The sequence below is a fragment of the Equus asinus genome, chromosome 20, assembly GCF_041296235.1.
Source record: "Equus asinus isolate D_3611 breed Donkey chromosome 20, EquAss-T2T_v2, whole genome shotgun sequence".
Lineage (NCBI taxonomy): Eukaryota > Metazoa > Chordata > Mammalia > Perissodactyla > Equidae > Equus > Equus asinus.
Window position 1 is genome coordinate 86,782,867 of NC_091809.1, and position 8,947 is coordinate 86,791,813.

The following is an 8,947-nucleotide window of genomic DNA, read 5'->3' on the forward strand; positions in this document are numbered from 1 at the left end:
GACACCTACCATAGCATGATTTTTGCCAAGTTGTGCCATGTCCACACCTGAGATCCGAACCAGCGAACCCCGGGCTGCCCAGAAGTGGAACGTGTGAACTTAGCCGCTGTGCCACCGGGCAGGCCCATCAACTTTAATTTTTTAAAGTGATAATAGCTTATATTTGGTCAACTTTTACATCATAGTTAGGTACCCTCCTAAGATCTTCACATACATTAACTAATTTAATCCTTGAATTATCCAATAGGTTGTGTATATCATTATTACTTTAGAGATGGAAAAGTTCAGGCACACACAGTTTAGTAACTTATCGTGTGGGTGACTCAGAAGATAAATACAGTAATCCATGCTTGAATGTATCAAAGTTTAGAATATGCAATACTAAAAAATTTATTTGGAATGCCAAATAAAAATTCAGAACATCAAAATATCCATAATACTTTTGAGAGCCTCTATTCTCAAATAGTTCTGTTTGTAATTGTCTTGACTGCTTATACTTGTTATGTGGTATGAGAATTAATTAGGTACAGTTCAAATGATCATATTGCAAATAGATTGTATGTTTTATACAGGATATTGTCACATCCACCAACACATAGTAGCTGTTAATGTTAGCTGTTCATTAAGCTGGAGATATTCAACCTGATTGAAAGAAAGTATTCAAGAGATAAAGGGAAGATTTCTTTGGGGAAAACCAGAAGCTAACTTACTTCATTTACTATATCAGAATCACTGCATACACTGTTTGATATTCATCTAAAATTTCATATAACCTTACAGACACATTTCAACAAGTATTTATTGACTGTCTACCTTGTGAAGTCAGGAAGTGATGAGTACAATCTCATTCGACAGATGAGTGAAATTAAATAAGATGGGTTGTTGTCAGATTTGTGTGTGTATGAATACATTTCCTGTTTCTGCTCCTTTATTAGATGTGTTCTTGGCTTTCTTCCTTTATGTTATTTTTACCAGTCTTTATGAGCTCTTGTAGATATTGTCTTTTATAGTTGTTTACCTAGTGAAATAATTTCAGGTTACAAACATAATAAACAAATGCAATTTATCATTTCAGGACACTCATATTACGATCCTGCAGTTGGAGTTCAATATGTCAACTGTACAAAATACTACATCCTCTTCCATCATTTTCCTGCTAACTGGTGTTCCTGGACTGGAAGCCTTCCATACCTGGATCTCCATTCCCTTCTGCTGTCTCTACGTAACTGCCCTCTCAGGAAACAGCCTGATTCTCTTTGCCATTGTCACTCAGCCTTCACGAACCCATGTATTATTTGCTCTCCATGCTGTCTACCACTGACCTTGGCTTGTCCATATCCACTCTGGTCACCATGTTGGGTATATTCTGGTTCAATGCCAGGGAAATCAGCTTTAACGCCTGCTTGTCACAGATGTTTTTCATTCAACTTTTCGCTGTCATGGAATCCTCAGTGCTGTTGGCTATGGCCTTTGACCGTTTTGTGGCCATTTCTAACCCTCTTAGATATGCCTCTATCTTAACTGACCTTAAAATAGCACAGATTGGAGTAGGGATTATCACCAGGGGGACATTAATACTGACTCCTATGGTGGTGCTTCTTAAACGATTGTCCTACTGCCGCAGCCACGTGCTCCACCACTCCTATTGTTTCCACCCCGATGTGATGAAGCTGTCATGCACAGACACCAGGATCAATAGTGCAGTTGGGTTGACAGCCCTGATCACCACTGCTGGGGTGGATTCAATCTTCATTCTCCTTTCTTATCTTTTGATTATTAAGACTGTCCTCAGCATTGCATCCCCAGAAGAGAGAAAGAAAGCCTTTAGCACATGTATCTCCCATATTGGGGCTGTTGCTATTTTCTATATTCCATTGATCAGTCTGTCGTTTGTTCACAGATTTGGGCAACGGGCCCCACCTTATGTACATACCCTGATTGCCAATGCCTACCTGCTCCTCCCCCCTGTGATGAACCCCATCATCTACAGTGTGAAGACCAAACAGATACGCAGGGCTGTGCTGAAAGTTCTCCATCCCAGTGCAACAAAGAATTAGATAGGTTTTTCAAATTTTGCTAGTCCTGGTCATTGTATGGATGAGTAACCCCATTTAGAGATGTTAAAATGTTGAGACTCATGTTTGGGATGAACGCATCCCAAAAGATCACTTTGGCTTTAAGTAAGAAGACCGTTGTCTTAAAGATAAATTTAGGCTGGAAATTCTCTCTCGCTGTTTTCCTCAGATAACCACAATAATATTAACATTTCTTCATTTAAGATGAAAGATTTTCAATGACTTCGACACCAATGACCTAGTTTAGGTTTCAAATGTGGAAATTTTTTTAAAGAGGAAGATGGAAATAAAAACCATTTAGTTGCAAATTATTGAGTTTTATCATCTGAATCTTGTATATATAGCTGGGATTGGCCATGATTATGGAATTGGTCCAAATATTCTTACTTTTCTGCTTTGCCTATGACCTGCCTGACTTTTAATATAATAGCTAGTATCATCATCAATACATGCTTTACTGCTTTGTCAGTAACCTAAACTGTTTTGGTCAAATATTCTTACTTTCTCTCAGCTCTTTAGGGAAGAATTTTAGCACAAGTATTCTGTGAAAAATAACTCTGCTTAATTCAATTACAATCTGTATTGTTCCTTCAGAAGGACTAATGTCACGCTTAATAAGTCTTTTTTTCATTGGCAAATATCATCTAGAAATAAATTTCTCTGAAGTCTCAAGATTACTAGGAGCCAAAGGCAGACACAGTTTGATCTGGTTGGATTTATGTTGCCATATTTGGACTCTCTCCTCAAGGAAAGTTGAAGTGGGTATGTTAGTCAGGCTCTAGATGGGAAAACAGAAATCACTCCAGTTGTTAACATTGGGAGTATTTAATCCACGGAACTAGCTAAACAGTTATTGGATGGCTGAGAAGGCACAAAGAGAACACAGAAATAATACAGAGCTAATAACTGCAGGACGTCACTTCTACCTGTATGTCTGTGGGAACAAAGAGAAGAATTTGAAGTTATGAAAACCTAGAAGCTTGGTAGAAGATCCCCCCAGAGCTGAGACTCAGACCTATAATGAAAGGGTGCTGTCCTGCTGGTTCTAGTAACCCAGGAGCTCAGAGGATGGACTAGACAGAGCTAAGACTCAAACCTCTGTGAAAGGGTACTTCATAGCTGGAGCTCATGCCTCAGGAGCACAGAGGAGGAACCCTCATGGAACTGGGAGTCAGAGCCATGGAAAGGGGCACACTCTGGTTCTGCTTCTTCCAATGGCATATGAGGAGATTGTTGCTGGGATTGTGGGAACAATTAAAACTAGAACCTGGATCCAATGCTACTAGGCAAAGAACTATAGCTGTTGTGACAATGACAGGATCAACAAGCAAATGTGCCAAGATACTTGTCCTTCCAGTAGCTTCCAGTCTCTTTCTAGCATCCTCCATTTAACAGAACATAGCATGGAAGCAGCTGGAAAATGATAACTGTGACTCATGATTCCCTGCCTTCTTATCAACAGCAGAGTGTATAGAATGGTGTTTTTAGTGCTCAGATACAATATCATTCTAGCCAGCACAGTGGGGTAATGTGCTTGTAACAATTAAGCTCAATATGGCCATGATAAGGGTTTCCTTAGTTGCTCTAATCTGGACTTTTCATCATAATCATAGTATCTAGTAAGTATAGGTAGATAAGTGCTTTACAGTTCACCACACATTTCTACATACAATCTTCTCGAATGCTGCTTGTTGAAAATTTCCAGGAAACATTGGACTTGAACAATTCTTTAGACCACAGGGACCTAATTGACATATACAGAACATTTTTTACAACAGAGGTTGAATACATATTCTTCTCAAGCACATAAGGAACATTCTCCAGGATAGATCACATGTCAAGTTCCAAAACACGTCTTAACAAATTACTTGTCATCTCTACCAGGGATTCTGAGGCTTCTTCATGTCTTGTGTATGTATATGACTGTTCAGACATCTTGTTTCTTCTCAGGTGGGAATTTCAAAAGGTTCTACACCTTTTCTTGATGCTGAAGAATCAGGCTGGGTGCTTCCAGCCTCTCATTTGCTTTCCCTAGGTTGGTGCTGATAGTTCTGCTCTGGATGCCATCTCAATCCTGCAAAGTCCAGCCATTTTTTTGTGTGGGTTCACAGGCCATCTGCAAAAGCTCACACTCTCCACCTGTGGAGATGCACACAGGGAGCTACCCAAGGAGGGTATACAGTGAGGTGCATGGAGTATTGGGAGTGTCTGTAGGTCAGATAGCAGGTCTGAGGTGAGGCATCCCCATCAGCTTGTGGGCAGGCTTCCTAGTGAAGATCCCCAAGGGGTTAAGATGACCTGCATCCCTTCTGTGAGTTCCAATCACTGGCTGCTGTGCTCCCAGCCTCTTCCTGTCCCTCAGTTATGCAGATCCACCTCAGTATTCTGGGACAAGTGGGAAAGACATGGGCTTCTTTGGCAGCATCCTACACAGATGGGGAAGCCAGGTGCTCCCTCACTACTCTATCACTTTCCCCTAAGTAAGAGGGAATCTCTCTTGGTGCTGAGTTGTCCTGCCTTGGAGTAGTATGATGCAGTTAAAGTGAAATTGTTCTTCTCTTTGAAGCATCCATTTTTGGATTTTTTTTTAACTCCAATGATGTGCTGGAACTTCTCCACTGTACTCCAGACTCCCAGTAAAGTACTCTTGTCTGTGGGAGATTATCAAAATCAGTTTTGTTAGGAGGGGAAACGGTAGAGAACTCCTCTTCCATCATCTTGCTCACATTCATGGTCTTGGCCCAGAGCTATGTTGTCTCTCTAGGCCTCTGTCATAAAATAGTCTGAGGAGACATGGAGCAGAGGTGCATCACAGAAATCATAACCCTGGTCCACTATATTGGTGAAATGATCAAACCATGTTAATCATGCAGGATGGACAAGAAGTAACTAGTAACACATGCACTCCAGACAGTGGCTGGCAACTGTTTGTGGCCCACTGTTCTGGGGCATGCTAGGACATCACTTCCACAGTATCATGTCTTGCATCTCCCACTACAAGAAGTATGCACAATGCTTAGTAGGCCACTTTGGGTTCTGCAGGCACACACACTGACTGTGCTTCTCTCCCCATCACTTTCCACACATAATTAGATGTGGCCTATCTGACTCTAAACTTTTCTTGAGTACCAAGTGGGTCTTCAGACATTTCAGTATATTTTCTGCTAAATCATTAGCTTATTTGTGTAAATTCTTTCTGAATGAAGATGAAAGCTTTAAGCATTTGTGGGCCTAAGGACTATGCTGGTTAAGAAATCAAGCTCTGATCTGGCCATACCCTAACATGTGAAGACAGTTGTCAGCAGCTTTGCTCTCTCCTCTCCTTCCTCTCACATTTACTTTTCTGGGGTACAAGAGAAGGTAGTCTAAGATATGCTACATATATATCTCTGATGTGGGGGCACTTCTAAAAATATTCCGGATTTAATATCCTATTACTTAATCTAATATTAAGGGTGTGTGTGCGTGTGTGTACATACATGTGGCTTTATCCTGTCAGTTGAATCCAACTGAAATGATGTATTTAGGAATTTTTTATTGTGTAGTCTTCTCTATATTTACTATTTTCTGTTCATATTTTCCTGGATATTGTTTCCATTTACTATAGACTGACTGCCTTCTGTGCTGTGAGGAAGGGATGAGGACGGAGAATGTGCTATTGGCTCTTCATCTGGGCACAAGGTCCTCTGTTCCTCACGGAAGTTGCCAGAGAGTTAAAGTGCAGACATGCCTCACTGGCAGAGTCATTCATATTCATCTTTTCCACCTTTACTCAAATTTCTCTGTCATCTAAAATTTGGCATGAAGAGAGCCAGGTTGGGGTTAGAGGACAGAAGTAAAATGACTGGATATTTCAGTGGAATTCTTTAATCTAACAGCCCCGACCTTGGAGCATCCCTTAGATATCCTCCACTTCCCCATCCATATTCTCCTGTACATATTTTGGGCTATAGTTTCATCTATCTATGTTGTTTTGTTTTTGCTCTTTCTTTCATGGATTCTCCAAATTTATAGATCACTGATTATACTTGTATTTATATTCTAGTGTTATTATTAATTTAATTTTGATTCCAAACATGTTTTCTCCTTTTTCTAGGGTGAGAGTAGAGTACGTGTGTTCTCTTCACTTTCCTCATGTAATCTCCAATCCCTGTCTCTTTAAAAAAGAAATATGTAACAGTTTTATTGTGATAAAATTCACATACAGTACAATTTATCCATTTAATATGTAAAAGTTTAATAGTTTTTAGTATATTAACAGAGTTGTGCAACAATCACCACAGTAAATTTTAGATCATTTTTATAATCTATAAATGGAACACCCTACCCATGAGCGGTCACATCTCATTACCTTCCATCCCACCCAGCCCTGGGTAACCATTAGTCTACTTTCTGTCTCTGTAGATTTGTTTATTTTGGACAGTTCATATTAATTGAATTATGTAATATATGGTCTTTTGTTTTATATATATTTAAATATGTATATATTTGCATATATATTATTTTTTTTCCAATGTTAAATCAACTTTACATTTCTGAGATGAATCCCACTTGGTCATGGTGTATAATCCTTTTTATATGTTGCTAGATTTGGTTTGGTAGGGTTTCATTAAGGATATTTGTACTTATATTCACAAAATATATTGGTTTTTAATATTCTTTCCTGCGATGTCTTTGTTAGTTTTGACATCAGTGTAAAATGGCTTCACAGAATGAGTTGGGGTGTGTTCTCTTCTGTTTTTTGGAAGAGTTTGTGAAGAATTGATACTATTTTTTCTTTAGGTGTTTGGTTAATCATCAGTGAGTCCATCTAGATCTGGATTTTTCTTCTTTGGAAGCTCTTAAATTACTAATTCAGTGTTATCAAAGAGCCCACTTTTGCTTTTGTTGATTTTACCTATTGTTTTTCAATTCTCTATTTCATTAATCCCCCCTAATATGATCGTTAATCTAATCATTATTTTCTTCCTTTTGTCTCGTTTAAGTTTAGCTTTCTCTTTTTTTTAAAAAAAACAAACAGTATCTTATAATGGAAGTTTAGTAGTTGATTTGAAATATTTCCTTTTTCAATATAGGCATTTGCAGCTATAAATTTTCCTCTAATCATTCTTTAGCTTCACGTAACAATTTTGGTATGATGATAATTTTTGTTCATCTCAAAGTATTTTCTGATTCTCGTTGTGATCTCTTTTTTGGCCCATTGATTATTTAGGAGTGTATTGTTTAATTTTCAAACATTTGTGAGTTTCTAAATTTTTGTTACTGATTTATTATTTAATTCCATTGTGGCCCACTTCTCTTGGAATTAAACCCCTATTTTACATTCATGGCACTATGGAAGATAGCATATAGTCTTCTCAACTTGTATCTGTCATCATGATTCTTCTGCCTTATGATAGAGCTGGGGAGAGGGCGACTGGGGCCCATGTATTCTCTGACTGCTGTGTCTGGGCTAGAGCCTTTGCTTATGAGTGAGGCTGGGAGGATGAAGGGAGCCACTGACCTCTATACTGCATTAACCTGGAATTTAACTTCTACCACTGGAGCTAGGGTGGGGAGGAATGAAAAGTACTGAGGTCTGCCCCTATGGGAGATACCATAGCCTTAGACTGAGAGCTGGAGGGGTTGGGGAGGGGTGAGGGATTTAGAAAGGAAGTCCTGTGTTCTTTACTAGCCCTACCTGCAGTGGAGCTATCAATATGCTGAGCCATGGGGGAAGGGAGGGGTGAGAGCTGGCTGTGATTCAAGTGCCACTGACTCCTACCGTGCTTTTAGTTATTTAATGGATTCTCTTGAAAAAAGGATTTTTCATTTGCTCTATGCTTTTAGGTCAATTTTCAGACAACTTATTTGTTTATGCCCATGTCTATACATAATTCTCTGTATTTAATTCTACTATTTATGATTGTTTCCCTGGGTAGCATGCCCACAGATCTACCCATGCTACCATTCTGAAAGGTGATTTCTTCAATTCTTGACTTTATAGTTCAAACAACAATTTGTGATGGTTTCCTTATCTTCTCAGGTTAGATTAAACATCTTCTTATATATTCTTATTACTCCTTTTGCTTATATCTATATATTGTAGCATATCATAATCCATTAGATTTTGACTTGGTGCTTTCTTATCTAAGTATTTCACTAATTATGACAGTATCTTGTTTATCTCTGCCACTCTATCATATTGTGCAGTGTCCGACAATAGTAGCCACTCAGTAAATGAAAGAATGAATCAATGGTAATTAAATTATATATAAGAAACATAGGTAATAGGGTCTAATTTAATCTAAGATTAAACAAAACTTAATAAATCTTTATTATGCATACTTTAAGAAGAAAAATAAGGACAGAAAGATATGAGTTATTATTTTAAGAATAATTTTGAAGGCTTAATCTAATGGGCAAAGTGTTCATTTTAGCCATTGTCATTCATACTTTCATAACTTTACTAATATATCCATAATATTAGGACATTTCATTGCTCATTGCTAAAGAGTAGAGTAGTAATATTTCAATTGAAAATAAAAAATAAATTTTCACCAAACTGCATCGCCCACTCACTGCACCCAACCTTCTATGTTTGTTTGCGTTTTTCTTTTTCCTGAGGAAGATTAGCCCTGAGCTAATGTCTCTGCCAACCTTCCTCCACTTTATATGTGGGTCTCTACCACAGCATGGCTGATGAGTGGTGGAGGTCCACACCTGGGATCTGGGCCTGTGAACCTGGCCCACTGAGGTGGAGTGAGCCAAACTTAACCACTATGACATGGGGGAGCCCTGCCCCCCCACCGGCCTCCTAGTTTTTTCTTTTTATTTAGGGTCACTGATGGAAGAGATCATACTGGTTAAGCACTAGGTCTTGGAAATGATAA

The 8,947-nt window shown here is 38.7% G+C and overlaps 1 pseudogene; it reads left to right on the plus strand.

The window, feature by feature from the left end:
• Positions 1-1,111: 1,111 nt before the first annotated feature.
• On the plus strand, positions 1,112-2,057 carry LOC106831704 (olfactory receptor 51F2-like; annotated as a pseudogene).
• Positions 2,058-8,947: the final 6,890 nt, after the last annotated feature.